The sequence below is a fragment of the Schistocerca gregaria genome, chromosome 2 (assembly GCF_023897955.1).
Source record: "Schistocerca gregaria isolate iqSchGreg1 chromosome 2, iqSchGreg1.2, whole genome shotgun sequence".
Lineage (NCBI taxonomy): Eukaryota > Metazoa > Arthropoda > Insecta > Orthoptera > Acrididae > Schistocerca > Schistocerca gregaria.
The window spans coordinates 771,424,042-771,439,724 of NC_064921.1; the positions used below are offsets into that span (position 1 = coordinate 771,424,042).

General features: G+C 51.0%; 22 non-coding genes across 22 annotated transcripts; 18 read left to right on the plus strand and 4 right to left on the minus strand.

The window, feature by feature from the left end:
• The first annotated feature begins 260 nt into the window (after window positions 1–260).
• On the plus strand, window positions 261–331 carry Trnag-gcc (transfer RNA glycine (anticodon GCC)). The gene has a single exon. It is a non-coding gene; the product is annotated as a tRNA-Gly (tRNA).
• Window positions 332–712: 381 nt separating this feature from the next.
• On the plus strand, window positions 713–785 carry Trnam-cau (transfer RNA methionine (anticodon CAU)). Its single transcript has one exon. It is a non-coding gene; the product is annotated as a tRNA-Met (tRNA).
• Window positions 786–1,081: 296 nt separating this feature from the next.
• On the plus strand, window positions 1,082–1,153 carry Trnae-uuc (transfer RNA glutamic acid (anticodon UUC)). The gene has a single exon. It is a non-coding gene; the product is annotated as a tRNA-Glu (tRNA).
• A 198-nt stretch (window positions 1,154–1,351) lies between these two features.
• On the plus strand, window positions 1,352–1,425 carry Trnai-aau (transfer RNA isoleucine (anticodon AAU)). Its single transcript has one exon. It is a non-coding gene; the product is annotated as a tRNA-Ile (tRNA).
• A 576-nt stretch (window positions 1,426–2,001) lies between these two features.
• On the minus strand, window positions 2,002–2,073 carry Trnag-ucc (transfer RNA glycine (anticodon UCC)). Its single transcript has one exon. It is a non-coding gene; the product is annotated as a tRNA-Gly (tRNA).
• A 341-nt stretch (window positions 2,074–2,414) lies between these two features.
• Window positions 2,415–2,485, plus strand: Trnag-gcc (transfer RNA glycine (anticodon GCC)). Its single transcript has one exon. It is a non-coding gene; the product is annotated as a tRNA-Gly (tRNA).
• Window positions 2,486–2,866: 381 nt separating this feature from the next.
• Trnam-cau (transfer RNA methionine (anticodon CAU)) lies at window positions 2,867–2,940 on the plus strand. Its single transcript has one exon. It is a non-coding gene; the product is annotated as a tRNA-Met (tRNA).
• A 296-nt stretch (window positions 2,941–3,236) lies between these two features.
• Trnae-uuc (transfer RNA glutamic acid (anticodon UUC)) lies at window positions 3,237–3,308 on the plus strand. Its single transcript has one exon. It is a non-coding gene; the product is annotated as a tRNA-Glu (tRNA).
• A 6,606-nt stretch (window positions 3,309–9,914) lies between these two features.
• On the minus strand, window positions 9,915–9,986 carry Trnag-ucc (transfer RNA glycine (anticodon UCC)). The gene has a single exon. It is a non-coding gene; the product is annotated as a tRNA-Gly (tRNA).
• A 340-nt stretch (window positions 9,987–10,326) lies between these two features.
• On the plus strand, window positions 10,327–10,397 carry Trnag-gcc (transfer RNA glycine (anticodon GCC)). Its single transcript has one exon. It is a non-coding gene; the product is annotated as a tRNA-Gly (tRNA).
• A 381-nt stretch (window positions 10,398–10,778) lies between these two features.
• Window positions 10,779–10,851, plus strand: Trnam-cau (transfer RNA methionine (anticodon CAU)). The gene has a single exon. It is a non-coding gene; the product is annotated as a tRNA-Met (tRNA).
• Window positions 10,852–11,147: 296 nt separating this feature from the next.
• On the plus strand, window positions 11,148–11,219 carry Trnae-uuc (transfer RNA glutamic acid (anticodon UUC)). The gene has a single exon. It is a non-coding gene; the product is annotated as a tRNA-Glu (tRNA).
• A 198-nt stretch (window positions 11,220–11,417) lies between these two features.
• Window positions 11,418–11,491, plus strand: Trnai-aau (transfer RNA isoleucine (anticodon AAU)). The gene has a single exon. It is a non-coding gene; the product is annotated as a tRNA-Ile (tRNA).
• Window positions 11,492–12,065: 574 nt separating this feature from the next.
• Trnag-ucc (transfer RNA glycine (anticodon UCC)) lies at window positions 12,066–12,137 on the minus strand. The gene has a single exon. It is a non-coding gene; the product is annotated as a tRNA-Gly (tRNA).
• Window positions 12,138–12,478: 341 nt separating this feature from the next.
• Trnag-gcc (transfer RNA glycine (anticodon GCC)) lies at window positions 12,479–12,549 on the plus strand. Its single transcript has one exon. It is a non-coding gene; the product is annotated as a tRNA-Gly (tRNA).
• A 381-nt stretch (window positions 12,550–12,930) lies between these two features.
• Trnam-cau (transfer RNA methionine (anticodon CAU)) lies at window positions 12,931–13,003 on the plus strand. The gene has a single exon. It is a non-coding gene; the product is annotated as a tRNA-Met (tRNA).
• A 296-nt stretch (window positions 13,004–13,299) lies between these two features.
• Window positions 13,300–13,371, plus strand: Trnae-uuc (transfer RNA glutamic acid (anticodon UUC)). Its single transcript has one exon. It is a non-coding gene; the product is annotated as a tRNA-Glu (tRNA).
• Window positions 13,372–13,569: 198 nt separating this feature from the next.
• Trnai-aau (transfer RNA isoleucine (anticodon AAU)) lies at window positions 13,570–13,643 on the plus strand. The gene has a single exon. It is a non-coding gene; the product is annotated as a tRNA-Ile (tRNA).
• A 586-nt stretch (window positions 13,644–14,229) lies between these two features.
• Trnag-ucc (transfer RNA glycine (anticodon UCC)) lies at window positions 14,230–14,301 on the minus strand. The gene has a single exon. It is a non-coding gene; the product is annotated as a tRNA-Gly (tRNA).
• A 341-nt stretch (window positions 14,302–14,642) lies between these two features.
• Window positions 14,643–14,713, plus strand: Trnag-gcc (transfer RNA glycine (anticodon GCC)). Its single transcript has one exon. It is a non-coding gene; the product is annotated as a tRNA-Gly (tRNA).
• Window positions 14,714–15,094: 381 nt separating this feature from the next.
• On the plus strand, window positions 15,095–15,167 carry Trnam-cau (transfer RNA methionine (anticodon CAU)). The gene has a single exon. It is a non-coding gene; the product is annotated as a tRNA-Met (tRNA).
• A 296-nt stretch (window positions 15,168–15,463) lies between these two features.
• On the plus strand, window positions 15,464–15,535 carry Trnae-uuc (transfer RNA glutamic acid (anticodon UUC)). Its single transcript has one exon. It is a non-coding gene; the product is annotated as a tRNA-Glu (tRNA).
• Window positions 15,536–15,683: the final 148 nt, after the last annotated feature.

Genomic DNA, 15,683 nt, shown 5'->3' on the forward strand with positions numbered 1-15,683 from the left:
ATTTCGAGGTAGGCTAGGGGAGCACATCCAGACGCATTCGGACAGCATATCCGCGCACATTTCGCATCCTTTGGCAAGAGTCGGCTCCGGTGACGCAAGAGTACGCAGAGGACCGCGTTCTGGCGGCGATTTTAAGCAGTACAGTGCAGGGTTCAGCGTCTGCAGCATCTTCTCGACAGAATGCTATGGCGCTTGACGACAGTCCCACTTTCCCTCAAGACAACTGCTCGGGAAGCAGCGTGAAGTTGCTACCGGCCGGAGCATCGGTGGTTCAGTGGTAGAATGCTCGCCTGCCACGCGGGCGGCCCGGGTTCGATTCCCGGCCGATGCATCATTTTGCTTTTCCCGCGGTAATGCTGCCGTGTGGCTTGCGCGCTTTACATGCACGATCCACAAGAATGTGTAGCTGGATTCCTTTGAGAAGAACCGAGAACGCAGCACTAGCGGGTCCCCACTGGGACGCTCGCATCATGTTCTACAGACTAGCGTCGGCCTGGCCTCACAAGTTGCTGTGTCCAGGTGCCTCCGAGGCACTGAACTTTAACGACAAGGAGTGCTGCCTATCGTTGCAAAAGCTGCAGCAACACCGCAATTAACTGGGCCGGCAATGGACGTGTAGCAAACAGAACACGTTATCCAGGAAGTACAGTGTCTTCACGTCTAACATTGGGTATGATACTTACCCAGTTTCCAGGACAAAGGGTTCACCGGTGCCTCGGTAGCGCAGTAGGCAGCGCGTAAGTCTCATAATCTTAAGGTCGTGAGTTCGATCCTCACCCGGGGCATTTAATTTTCTGTGACTGATGGTGGTGCTGTTGCTGGGGCCCCAACTTATTTCTTGTTTGTTATCCACAACGCTTCAGCGGGAAAATGTTTACTTCCTGTTATTGCTACTTACAGCTTCCCTTTTTCTCTTCTCCCAGCAGAGCATGAAGCCAAAAGCATTGCTCTGAGACGTTTGAGGTGCGCGCCTTGCCAGTCAGCATGCGCAAAGATGCTCGCAAAGAGAGATGGGCGCCGACGCGGGACTCGGCACGAAATGCGACAAGGGACCGTCCGAACCGTCAAAGAGACGCACAGATCCGGTGTGGTCTAGTGGCTAGGATACCTGGCTTTCACCCAGGAGGCCCGGGTTCGATTCCCGGTACCGGAACGGAATTTTTTCCACACTACTCGTGACAAGTTTGAGCTGTCCGAGCTGCCGTTTCCCGTCCTGCTCGCAATATAGCTACTGTTTCGTGACAGTCAGCAGAATATAGACGAGGGAAGCAGACACACGACGGCCATAGAAATGGTGTATGGCTTCATGCCACACGGTTCCAGCGTAGGCCTGAGCAACTGCATCTGTCGAGGCCCGTTAGCTCAGTTGGTTAGAGCGTCGTGCTAATAACGCGAAGGTCGTGGGTTCGATCCCCCCACGGGCCACTACGCTTTTACTACTACGAAAAGGCAGCGCCGATTTCAGCTGGCGAGTGTGATGACCACCCTGCGTGGAAGTTGACAGAGGTTCCAAACCCGACCTGTCGGGAAGCGCTACAGCATTCACTCGCCAATGGCCATAGTGTGCACAAAACACTGGTTCTCAACCGATAAAGAGAAAACGAAAGGAAATGTCCGATTGCCGATGCGTAACAACTTTGGCCCTTGTCAGTACTTGGGCGGGTAAGTGCATCGGAACACAGGGTACTGTCGGCAGTTTTACTTCCTATTTTTCTTTCTCCTTTGTTTTCGGAGCCACAGCCCGATTCGGTCAGGGAGACGCCACCGTGAAATGAAGGGGCGTGCTGTGTGTCCATCGCCTCGCCTCTCCTTACCTCTCTCAGTCGTTTCTCGTGCTTGTTGTTTTGATATAGGCCGATTTGAGAGCGTCAGCTCTCGCGTCAGCTCTCGCTAAGTCGAGACACACTACAGGCTGGTCTGCAGCGAGTAACAGGGAGGAAAAAAAAACATTAATTTCAAGGCGCGTGGCAAAAGTACTCAAACGCGAAATTAAAAGCCTGCTGCGGTGGCCGGGAATCGAACCCGGATCAACTGCTTGGAAGGCAACTATGCTGACCATTACACCACCACCGCACAAGCGAGTGCCCCGGCGCCGCACTGTGTCGGCTTCCCGCCTGTCGGCAGCGGCCGAAGGTGGTGGTACCTGGCAGGCGCATTTCGAGGTAGGCTAGGGGAGCACATCCAGACGCATTCGGACAGCATATCCGCGCACATTTCGCATCCTTTGGCAAGAGTCGGCTCCGGTGACGCAAGAGTACGCAGAGGACCGCGTTCTGGCGGCGATTTTAAGCAGTACAGTGCAGGGTTCAGCGTCTGCAGCATCTTCTCGACAGAATGCTATGGCGCTTGACGACAGTCCCACTTTCCCTCAAGACAACTGCTCGGGAAGCAGCGTGAAGTTGCTACCGGCCGGAGCATCGGTGGTTCAGTGGTAGAATGCTCGCCTGCCACGCGGGCGGCCCGGGTTCGATTCCCGGCCGATGCATCATTTTGCTTTTCCCGCGGTAATGCTGCCGTGTGGCTTGCGCGCTTTACATGCACGATCCACAAGAATGTGTAGCTGGATTCCTTTGAGAAGAACCGAGAACGCAGCACTAGCGGGTCCCCACTGGGACGCTCGCATCATGTTCTACAGACTAGCGTCGGCCTGGCCTCACAAGTTGCTGTGTCCAGGTGCCTCCGAGGCACTGAACTTTAACGACAAGGAGTGCTGCCTATCGTTGCAAAAGCTGCAGCAACACCGCAATTAACTGGGCCGGCAATGGACGTGTAGCAAACAGAACACGTTATCCAGGAAGTACAGTGTCTTCACGTCTAACATTGGGTATGATACTTACCCAGTTTCCAGGACAAAGGGTTCACCGGTGCCTCGGTAGCGCAGTAGGCAGCGCGTAAGTCTCATAATCTTAAGGTCGTGAGTTTCGATCCTCACCCGGGGCATTTAATTTTCTGTGACTGATGGTGGTGCTGTTGCTGGGGCCCCAACTTATTTCTTGTTTGTTATCCACAACGCTTCAGCGGGAAAATGTTTACTTCCTGTTATTGCTACTTACAGCTTCCCTTTTTCTCTTCTCCCAGCAGAGCATGAAGCCAAAAGCATTGCTCTGAGACGTTTGAGGTGCGCGCCTTGCCAGTCAGCATGCGCAAAGATGCTCGCAAAGAGAGATGGGCGCCGACGCGGGACTCGGCACGAAATGCGACAAGGGACCGTCCGAACCGTCGAAGAGACGCACAGATCCGGTGTGGTCTAGTGGCTAGGATACCTGGCTTTCACCCAGGAGGCCCGGGTTCGATTCCCGGTACCGGAACGGAATTTTTTCCACACTACTCGTGACAAGTTTGAGCTGTCCGAGCTGCCGTTTCCCGTCCTGCTCGCAATATAGCTACTGTTTCGTGACAGTCAGCAGAATATAGACGAGGGAAGCAGACACACGACGGCCATAGAAATGGTGTATGGCTTCATGCCACACGGTTCCAGCGTAGGCCTGAGCAACTGCATCTGTCGAGGCCCGTTAGCTCAGTTGGCAGTCTGCCTGCAGCGGCGGTGGCGAGCGGTTCGTCGTGCTGTGCTTCGCTCTGCGGCTGGCTTTGTTTACATCCGCTGTGTAAGTCTGTGCGTTTTCGCCGGCGCTTCGCAGTAGTTAGATATTCTGTCAACGTTCGAAAATGAAGTAATGGCTCAACTTAGTAGAAAGGACACTCTGAAATTTACCTTTGATCGACGTTTTGCTCGACCTAAATCTTTCGAAATTGAGGATTGGTTAGAGGAAGTTGTTCAAGTTCCGTTTGAAGATACTGTTGGTTTTCACTTGTCAATTGTGAGTAGTGTGATGTACTTGAAGCTGAAAAACCCTGAGTTATGCGAACGAGTTGTCAATAATACCGGTGGTAAGCTTAAGTTTAAACACAGTGATGGAAATATTGGCGAAGTTACTGCCGATCATGTGGGACTTGGTATTCGAACAATTCGAATTTTTGAGCTACCCTTTGAAGTTCCTACAGATGCGATCAATCTTGTTATTGCACCCTTTGGGAAGGTCCTCAGTAATTTTGCAGAAAAATGGTCCGGTGCTCACAAATATCCGGTTTTGAACGGTGTCAGGCAGTTGAAGGTGGACTTATTACGACATATTCCGTCTTACATTAACGTTTGCGGTTATCGAGGTATCGTCATTTATGATGGTCAACCACGAACGTGTGCAGCTTGCAATTCTCCAGGTCATATTCGTTCTGAATGTATTCAAAGACGTGTTGTGCAGCTGCCGACAGGTGAACCGGTGAAGTCCGCGGAGATGACTATTTTGTCCACCACTTACGCTTCGGTGGCTCGCGACCAACCGACCGACCAACTGCCCATGGATACCGAAGTAGACATTCGCCCCCAACCAACCCTTCCTCCAACGGCCGAGCAACTTGTTGACATTTCTGAGCGACAAGAGCAACACCTGAGTGTGAGTGACGTGGTTGATTCCGTAGCGCAGTCCCCGACTCTGTCAACAGAACAAAATTCCACCTCCTCAGAGACGCAGGTCAGGACTGTGACTGCTGAATGTCGTTCCCCACAACCCCACCATGAAATCTCGGATTCCGATGAGCGTTGTCCACCTGCTAAATCCCCGCGGAAGAACAAGAAACGCAGAATCGCCCGCCAGGGTGCGGAAGAGGCGGCGGCGTCGTTGCGGGGAAAGGTGCAGCAAATCATGGACAAAGTCAGTGCAAAATCACCAGAATCCTCCCGACAACAGGCGCTAACTTCTGCACACCTGCGGGATGAAGATCGTGCAATCACGCTAACTGAGCCCTCTCGCGATGCTACCGGCCAGGTGTCTCCCATGTGCAGTGACGATGTTGATCATTGTTTAAAAGAACAACGACAACATCATCCTCTTGCGTCCAAGAACCCCAGCACTATAGACTGGGCGGCGGAACCAGAGGTCGAACACATGGACGCTGATGCAACTGATATTCCAGTCACTTCCCGATTTCCCGAACAGCCTTCTACGGCAGTAGAACCGGCACATGATGATAAGTTACTGGATCCACGGCAGGCAAACAAAGAAGAGGACTCTGACTTCTTTTAAAACGGCGCCGATTCCTTCTTACTCTCGTAAGAGCGTGAATGACTGATCAGCAGGCGTATAAAATTGGTACATTAAATATAAATAAAATCCGCAGTTCCCTCAAACTCGACAACATCGTAGACCTCTTATACGCCGCCGACATTGATATCCTCTTGCTTCAGGAGGTCGCCGACATTGCTTTGAACCACATTCCCGGTTATAATGTGACGGCCAATCCGGGACACGGTTCCGATTTAGGCACCGCTATTCTCACGAAAGAAGGAATTATCGTCCAGAATGTAGAACGACTCATAAGTTGTAGGGGAATTGGCGTGACTATCAATAATGTTAGACTCCTAAATCTGTATGCACCATCCGGCTCAACTAATAGGCGACGCCGAGCGGACTTTTTCAAGGAAGAAATACTTCCGCTTTTTGCAACACAATATGACCACCTAATATTGGCGGGAGATTTTAACTGTGTACTTAACGCCAAAGATCAGACGCCGCATTTCAATAAATCGATTGAATTAGAACAGATCGTCAAGGATTTACGTTTAGTCGATACGTGGGAGCACAAGTTTGGTACAACACCTGGTTTTACTCACGTCACGAATCATTCAGCGAGTAGATTGGACCGCATTTACGTATCGGACACTCTCAGACAGCGAATTTTACAAACTGAGGTCTGGCCAACCAGTTTCTCCGACCATGCGGCTTATATTTGCACGCTGAATTTGGGGAAACAGGAAACCTACCGAGGCAAAGGACTATGGAAACTAAATGTTGCACATTTAGACGATCCTGAATGCAGAGAAGCCTTCACTCGAGCGTGGAATGAAAGTGAAGCTAAATTCAGTACGTACGGCTCGGCATTGCAATGGTGGCTCGAATGCGCTAAACCGAAAATTCGTAAATCCATGATACAATATTCCCGGAATAAGAACTGGTGGTTTAAGAGAACGATGGAGTTTTATTATCAATGTCTTCGAGACTTATATACTCTTGATGCCACTGTGATTGACAACTACCCCCGCATTAAAAGACTGCAAGCAAAAATATTACTTTTGAAACGAAAACAGATGGAAGGTTACAAAATTAGAGGTCGGGTTTCGACTATGGCAAAAGGCGAACAGCCATCCATTTATCACCTGATACGTGAAACTAAACGAGCACGGACAAAGATCTTAACTGAACTACAATCCGAAGACGGCACGATTCTAACTCGGCAACACGATATCAGAGACGCCGTTCAAACTTATTACACTGACTTGATGTCCAATAAACCTACCGACGACGAAGCCCTTGCAGAGTTCCGGAGCAGCTTAACGCACAGGCTTCGCCCTGCGGATGTAGCCGAACTCGTCACCGATGTAACGGAAGATGAACTGGAAGATGTGGTGTTCCACAGTCCAAAAAACAAATCTCCCGGATGTGACGGTCTCCCGGTGGAACTTTATCAAGTCTTCTGGCCACAACTGAAGACAAAGCTGACGGTGCTCTGCAACGAACTTCTCCAACCGGACATGCCCATTCCTCCGCCATTCAGTGAAGGACTTGTAGTCTTACTCCCGAAACGGACGAGCAATAACACCGTCGCAACTTTGCGACCCATTACGTTGCTCAACAGCGACTACAAAATTTTTGCTCGCATTCTCGCAACGAGAATGAAAACTGTGATGCATACCGTCATTGGATCACATCAAACGAGTGTTGGAAAGGACAGAGCTATATATCAGACATTATCAGACTATCGAGATGTGATTTCTGTTGCGGACGCTTGCAAAATCCGATGTGCTATCGTAACTTTAGATTTCGCACAGGCTTTCGACAGAGTGAACCATCCTTACCTTTTCCAGATAATGCAGACTCTGGGTTTTCCTCCGCAGTTCATCAGCATCATACAGAAATTGTTACGGAATAGTACATCCAAACTTGTCGTTAACGGTCAGCCAAGTCGCGCCGTCCCGATAAACAGTTCTGTTAGGCAGGGCTGCCCTATGTCGATGGCGCTGTTTGCCATTGCGATCGAACCGCTGCTAGTCACCTTGACGGAACGTTTACAAGGACTCCACATACACGGGCAGAAGATAGTGTGCCGAGCTTACGCTGATGATGTTACCTTCCTAGCTATGAATGTCAATGAGGTCGAGAGGGGTCTCCTGATCATCTCACAATATGAAAAGGCATCTGGTGCGAAACTGCATTGGACGAAATCAGGGATCATGAACGTTGGGCAAGGCATAGGCGCGATCGGTCATGGCCAGCTTAAAGAGATCACTAGGATGACGTGTCTCGGTGTCGATTTTCGGAACACCATCCGCCACACCATTGCCGCCAATTATAAGCAATTGCTCAACAAAATTCGTGCTTGTGCGAAGTTACATAGCGTCAGGAAATTGGACGAGCTTCAAAAGGTTGAATTGGCCAATATTTATATCACTGCCAAAATCAATTATGTGGCTCAAGTTTTGCCCATCCCCACCGATATAGCCAAATGCATGCTGTCCGCGCTTGGACACTTTGTATGTCGTGGCCAGATCTTTAAAGTTCGATATGACACCTTGACGCTCCCAACGCGAGATGGCGGACTCAGTCTCACCGATGTACACAAAAAAGCGAAAGCTCTTTATTTCTGCAAAACTTACAAGCTATGGAAACAGTCACCGACCAGTCTGACCGCTCTTGTCCTGAATGAAATCGCACCGACTGATCTTCAACCGCCAATTGATGTGCACCATATACCGACTGCGCTCTACCACTTCAAGAGTTTTCTCTTAGAGTATAGTTATGTCCATACAACAGTCTCTGAAAAGAATTTGACGACAGTTAAGGCAATCTACAACTCCTTTGTGGCAACTAAATCACGGAATGTTATCGAACAAAAATTTCCAAACTACAACTGGGACGCGACGTGGCAAAACATCCACAGCCCCTACTTACCTTCGCAAGTAAAGGCGACGTGGTACGCTGCCGTCAATAGAAAAATCCCGACGCAGTCCAGGCTTCATGCAATTCATTTGCAGGACTCGCCAATGTGTGTCACGTGTAATCTCATAGACAGCGAAGAACACCGTTTCGTCTGTGGTACCACGAAAGATATATGGGGTTACGCCCGACAGAAACTGTCGAGCATCAAGAGGACCTCACCATCTGCGATAACGCCAGCTGACTTTCTCAACCCTGAAGCAATCCCATTTCCCAGGACAAAGCGGAATGCTGTCAACTGGATAATAGGTCACACAGTGCACTATATTTTTAGTACTGGCGATAAGAACAAAGACGATTTCGTTCTATACCTGACCCTGCAGCACAGCATGATCGCACGCGAACGTAACTACAAGGCGACCTTTGCCAACTTTTTAAGCAAGACCATTGTGTGATATGCGATTCGACACTCGACCCGTCAGTCTTGCCATGACGGGGAACGTAATATTTAAAGAACGCCCGAAACTATACCACGAGACATGAATGCATGTTTAACCTTCTTTCGAAGTAAGGCGAAACCGACTATTCGCTACATCATTGAGGAGCAGCAGAGGACAATAACAGACGAAAGATGTGAAGACAACACTAGAGAAAAAAACAAACACTTTTCGTTTTCTTATATTTTGCACCAACAAAGGAGAAGATTCCTTTTTAATCACTTATTTCTTATTTATTTATTTATTAATCCTAACCAGAAAAGGTACTTTAGTTCGACACTGCTTAACATAGTTGATAGTGTCATCATTTTTTTTTTTTTGCCGTTAACGCCTCACTCACCTAGAAGAAATGGATTGAGTTCTGGTGGAAGAATGGATCCCTTCTGGAAGATCCTCATAAAAAAAAAAAAAAAAAAAAAAGAGGAAAAAAAAAAGTGGTTCAAACAAAATTATAAATAAAAAATAAAAAAATTAAAAAAATTTCACATATACAAATGGGTGACTGGTATGGGGGCGACATCGAGGCCAGGCCTCAGGATTCTTGACCCCTGCCCTCTTTGCCGCCGCCTGCCTGCCACTACTTCATTAAAAAAAAAAAAAAAAAAAAAGTGGCTAGGATACCTGGCTCTCACCCAGGAATATAAACCAAAAAAAAAAAAAAAAAAGTGGTAGAGAAAAAAAAATAAAAAAAAAAAAAAAAAAAAAAAAAAAAAGTTGGTAGAGCGGTGGACTGTAGTGGAGGATTCACAGTTATCCATAGGTCGCTGGTTCAAATCAAAAAAAAAAAAAAAAGTTGGTTAGAGCGTCGTGCTAATAACGCGAAGGTCGTGGGTTCGATCCCCCCACGGGCCACTACGCTTTTACTACTACGAAAAGGCAGCGCCGATTTCAGCTGGCGAGTGTGATGACCACCCTGCGTGGAAGTTGACAGAGGTTCCAAACCCGACCTGTCGGGAAGCGCTACAGCATTCACTCGCCAATGGCCATAGTGTGCACAAAACACTGGTTCTCAACCGATAAAGAGAAAACGAAAGGAAATGTCCGATTGCCGATGCGTAACAACTTTGGCCCTTGTCAGTACTTGGGCGGGTAAGTGCATCGGAACACAGGGTACTGTCGGCAGTTTTACTTCCTATTTTTCTTTCTCCTTTGTTTTCGGAGCCACAGCCCGATTCGGTCAGGGAGACGCCACCGTGAAATGAAGGGGCGTGCTGTGTGTCCATCGCCTCGCCTCTCCTTACCTCTCTCAGTCGTTTCTCGTGCTTGTTGTTTTGATATAGGCCGATTTGAGAGCGTCAGCTCTCGCGTCAGCTCTCGCAAAGTCGAGACACACTACAGGCTGGTCTGCAGCGAGTAACAGGGAGGAAAAAAAAAACATTAATTTCAAGGCGCGTGGCAAAAGTACTCAAACGCGAAATTAAAAGCCTGATGCGGTGGCCGGGAATCGAACCCGGATCAACTGCTTGGAAGGCAACTATGCTGACCATTACACCACCACCGCACAAGCGAGTGCCCGGCGCCGCACTGTGTCGGCTTCCCGCCTGTCGGCAGCGGCCGAAGGTGGTGGTACCTGGCAGGCGCATTTCGAGGTAGGCTAGGGGAGCACATCCAGACGCATTCGGACAGCATATCCGCGCACATTTCGCATCCTCTGGCAAGAGTCGGCTCCGGTGACGCAAGAGTACGCAGAGGACCGCGTTCTGGCGGCGATTTTAAGCAGTACAGTGCAGGGTTCAGCGTCTGCAGCATCTTCTCGACAGAATGCTATGGCGCTTGACGACAGTCCCACTTTCCCTCAAGACAACTGCTCGGGAAGCAGCGTGAAGTTGCTACCGGCCGGAGCATCGGTGGTTCAGTGGTAGAATGCTCGCCTGCCACGCGGGCGGCCCGGGTTCGATTCCCGGCCGATGCATCATTTTGCTTTTCCCGCGGTAATGCTGCCGTGTGGCTTGCGCGCTTTACATGCACGATCCACAAGAATGTGTAGCTGGATTCCTTTGAGAAGAACCGAGAACGCAGCACTAGCGGGTCCCCACTGGGACGCTCGCATCATGTTCTACAGACTAGCGTCGGCCTGGCCTCACAAGTTGCTGTGTCCAGGTGCCTCCGAGGCACTGAACTTTAACGACAAGGAGTGCTGCCTATCGTTGCAAAAGCTGCAGCAACACCGCAATTAACTGGGCCGGCAATGGACGTGTAGCAAACAGAACACGTTATCCAGGAAGTACAGTGTCTTCACGTCTAACATTGGGTATGATACTTACCCAGTTTCCAGGACAAAGGGTTCACCGGTGCCTCGGTAGCGCAGTAGGCAGCGCGTAAGTCTCATAATCTTAAGGTCGTGAGTTCGATCCTCACCCGGGGCATTTAATTTTCTGTGACTGATGGTGGTGCTGTTGCTGGGGCCCCAACTTATTTCTTGTTTGTTATCCACAACGCTTCAGCGGGAAAATGTTTACTTCCTGTTATTGCTACTTACAGCTTCCCTTTTTCTCTTCTCCCAGCAGAGCATGAAGCCAAAAGCATTGCTCTGAGACGTTTGAGGTGCGCGCCTTGCCAGTCAGCATGCGCAAAGATGCTCGCAAAGAGAGATGGGCGCCGACGCGGGACTCGGCACGAAATGCGACAAGGGACCGTCCGAACCGTCGAAGAGACGCACAGATCCGGTGTGGTCTAGTGGCTAGGATACCTGGCTTTCACCCAGGAGGCCCGGGTTCGATTCCCGGTACCGGAACGGAATTTTTTCCACACTACTCGTGACAAGTTTGAGCTGTCCGAGCTGCCGTTTCCCGTCCTGCTCGCAATATAGCTACTGTTTCGTGACAGTCAGCAGAATATAGACGAGGGAAGCAGACACACGACGGCCATAGAAATGGTGTATGGCTTCATGCCACACGGTTCCAGCGTAGGCCTGAGCAACTGCATCTGTCGAGGCCCGTTAGCTCAGTTGGTTAGAGCGTCGTGCTAATAACGCGAAGGTCGTGGGTTCGATCCCCCCACGGGCCACTACGCTTTTACTACTACGAAAAGGCAGCGCCGATTTCAGCTGGCGAGTGTGATGACCACCCTGCGTGGAAGTTGACAGAGGTTCCAAACCCGACCTGTCGGGAAGCGCTACAGCATTCACTCGCCAATGGCCATAGTGTGCACAAAACACTGGTTCTCAACCGATAAAGAGAAAACGAAAGGAAATGTCCGATTGCCGATGCGTAACAACTTTGGCCCTTGTCAGTACTTGGGCGGGTAAGTGCATCGGAACACAGGGTACTGTCGGCAGTTTTACTTCCTATTTTTCTTTCTCCTTTGTTTTCGGAGCCACAGCCCGATTCGGTCAGGGAGACGCCACCGTGAAATGAAGGGGCGTGCTGTGTGTCCATCGCCTCGCCTCTCCTTACCTCTCTCAGTCGTTTCTCGTGCTTGTTGTTTTGATATAGGCCGATTTGAGAGCGTCAGCTCTCGCAAAGTCGAGACAAGTCGAGACACACTACAGGCTGGTCTGCAGCGAGTAACAGGGAGGAAAAAAAAACATTAATTTCAAGGCGCGTGGCAAAAGTACTCAAACGCGAAATTAAAAGCCTGCTGCGGTGGCCGGGAATCGAACCCGGATCAACTGCTTGGAAGGCAACTATGCTGACCATTACACCACCACCGCACAAGCGAGTGCCCCGGCGCCGCACTGTGTCGGCTTCCCGCCTGTCGGCAGCGGCCGAAGGTGGTGGTACCTGGCAGGCGCATTTCGAGGTAGGCTAGGGGAGCACATCCAGACGCATTCGGACAGCATATCCGCGCACATTTCGCATCCTTTGGCAAGAGTCGGCTCCGGTGACGCAAGAGTACGCAGAGGACCGCGTTCTGGCGGCGATTTTAAGCAGTACAGTGCAGGGTTCAGCGTCTGCAGCATCTTCTCGACAGAATGCTATGGCGCTTGACGACAGTCCCACTTTCCCTCAAGACAACTGCTCGGGAAGCAGCGTGAAGTTGCTACCGGCCGGAGCATCGGTGGTTCAGTGGTAGAATGCTCGCCTGCCACGCGGGCGGCCCGGGTTCGATTCCCGGCCGATGCATCATTTTGCTTTTCCCGCGGTAATGCTGCCGTGTGGCTTGCGCGCTTTACATGCACGATCCACAAGAATGTGTAGCTGGATTCCTTTGAGAAGAACCGAGAACGCAGCACTAGCGGGTCCCCACTGGGACGCTCGCATCATGTTCTACAGACTAGCGTCGGCCTGGCCTCACAAGTTGCTGTGTCCAGGTGCCTCCGAGGCACTGAACTTTAACGACAAGGAGTGCTGCCTATCGTTGCAAAAGCTGCAGCAACACCGCAATTAACTGGGCCGGCAATGGACGTGTAGCAAACAGAACACGTTATCCAGGAAGTACAGTGTCTTCACGTCTAACATTGGGTATGATACTTACCCAGTTTCCAGGACAAAGGGTTCACCGGTGCCTCGGTAGCGCAGTAGGCATCGCGTAAGTCTCATAATCTTAAGGTCGTGAGTTCGATCCTCACCCGGGGCATTTAATTTTCTGTGACTGATGGTGGTGCTGTTGCTGGGGCCCCAACTTATTTCTTGTTTGTTATTGACAACGCTTCAGCGGGAAAATGTTTACTTCCTGTTATTGCTACTTACAGCTTCCCTTTTTCTCTTCTCCCAGCAGAGCATGAAGCCAAAAGCATTGCTCTGAGACGTTTGAGGTGCGCGCCTTGCCAGTCAGCATGCGCAAAGATGCTCGCAAAGAGAGATGGGCGCCGACGCGGGACTCGGCACGAAATGCGACAAGGGACCGTCCGAACCGTCGAAGAGACGCACAGATCCGGTGTGGTCTAGTGGCTAGGATACCTGGCTTTCACCCAGGAGGCCCGGGTTCGATTCCCGGTACCGGAACGGAATTTTTTCCACACTACTCGTGACAAGTTTGAGCTGTCCGAGCTGCCGTTTCCCGTCCTGCTCGCAATATAGCTACTGTTTCGTGACAGTCAGCAGAATATAGACGAGGGAAGCAGACACACGACGGCCATAGAAATGGTGTATGGCTTCATGCCACACGGTTCCAGCGTAGGCCTGAGCAACTGCATCTGTCGAGGCCCGTTAGCTCAGTTGGTTAGAGCGTCGTGCTAATAACGCGAAGGTCGTGGGTTCGATCCCCCCACGGGCCACTACGCTTTTACTACTACGAAAAGGCAGCGCCGATTTCAGCTGGCGAGTGTGATGACCACCCTGCGTGGAAGTTGACAGAGGTTCCAAACCCGACCTGTCGGGAAGCGCTACAGCATTCACTCGCCAATGGCCATAGTGTGCACAAAACACTGGTTCTCAACCGATAAAGAGAAAACGAAAGGAAATGTCCGATTGCCGATGCGTAACAACTTTGGCCCTTGTCAGTACTTGGGCGGGTAAGTGCATCGGAACACAGGGTACTGTCGGCAGTTTTACTTCCTATTTTTCTTTCTCCTTTGTTTTCGGAGCCACAGCCCGATTCGGTCAGGGAGACGCCACCGTGAAATGAAGGGGCGTGCTGTGTGTCCATCGCCTCGCCTCTCCTTACCTCTCTCAGTCGTTTCTCGTGCTTGTTGTTTTGATATAGGCCGATTTGAGAGCGTCAGCTCTCGCGTCAGCTCTCGCAAAGTCGAGACAAGTCGAGACACACTACAGGCTGGTCTGCAGCGAGTAACAGGGAGGGAAAAAAAACATTAATTTCAAGGCGCGTGGCAAAAGTACTCAAACGCGAAATTAAAAGCCTGCTGCGGTGGCCGGGAATCGAACCCGGATCAACTGCTTGGAAGGCAACTATGCTGACCATTACACCACCACCGCACAAGCGAGTGCCCCGGCGCCGCACTGTGTCGGCTTCCCGCCTGTCGGCAGCGGCCGAAGGTGGTGGTACCTGGCAGGCGCATTTCGAGGTAGGCTAGGGGAGCACATCCAGACGCATTCGGACAGCATATCCGCGCACATTTCGCATCCTTTGGCAAGAGTCGGCTCCGGTGACGCAAGAGTACGCAGAGGACCGCGTTCTGGCGGCGATTTTAAGCAGTACAGTGCAGGGTTCAGCGTCTGCAGCATCTTCTCGACAGAATGCTATGGCGCTTGACGACAGTCCCACTTTCCCTCAAGACAACTGCTCGGGAAGCAGCGTGAAGTTGCTACCGGCCGGAGCATCGGTGGTTCAGTGGTAGAATGCTCGCCTGCCACGCGGGCGGCCCGGGTTCGATTCCCGGCCGATGCATCATTTTGCTTTTCCCGCGGTAATGCTGCCGTGTGGCTTGCGCGCTTTACATGCACGATCCACAAGAATGTGTAGCTGGATTCCTTTGAGAAGAACCGAGAACGCAGCACTAGCGGGTCCCCACTGGGACGCTCGCATCATGTTCTACAGACTAGCGTCGGCCTGGCCTCACAAGTTGCTGTGTCCAGGTGCCTCCGAGGCACTGAACTTTAACGACAAGGAGTGCTGCCTATCGTTGCAAAAGCTGCAGCAACACCGCAGTTAACTGGGCCGGCAATGGACGTGTAGCAAACAGAACACGTTATCCAGGAAGTACAGTGTCTTCACGTCTAACATTGGGTATGATACTTACCCAGTTTCCAGGACAAAGGGTTCACCGGTGCCTCGGTAGCGCAGTAGGCAGCGCGTAAGTCTCATAATCTTAAGGTCGTGAGTTCGATCCTCACCCGGGGCATTTAACTTTCTGTGACTGATGGTGGTGCTGTTGCTGGGGCCCCAACTTATTTCTTGTTTGTTATTGACAACGCTTCAGCGGGAAAATGTTTACTTCCTGTTATTGCTACTTACAGCTTCCCTTTTTCTCTTCTCCCAGCAGAGCATGAAGCCAAAAGCATTGCTCTGAGACGTTTGAGGTGCGCGCCTTGCCAGTCAGCATGCGCAAAGATGCTCGCAAAGAGAGATGGGCGCCGACGCGGGACTCGGCACGAAATGCGACAAGGGACCGTCCGAACCGTCGAAGAGACGCACAGATCCGGTGTGGTCTAGTGGCTAGGATACCTGGCTTTCACCCAGGAGGCCCGGGTTCGATTCCCGGTACCGGAACGGAATTTTTTCCACACTACTCGTGACAAGTTTGAGCTGTCCGAGCTGCCGTTTCCCGTCCTGCTCGCAATATAGCTACTGTTTCGTGACAGTCAGCAGAATATAGACGAGGGAAGCAGACACACGACGGCCATAGAAATGGTGTATG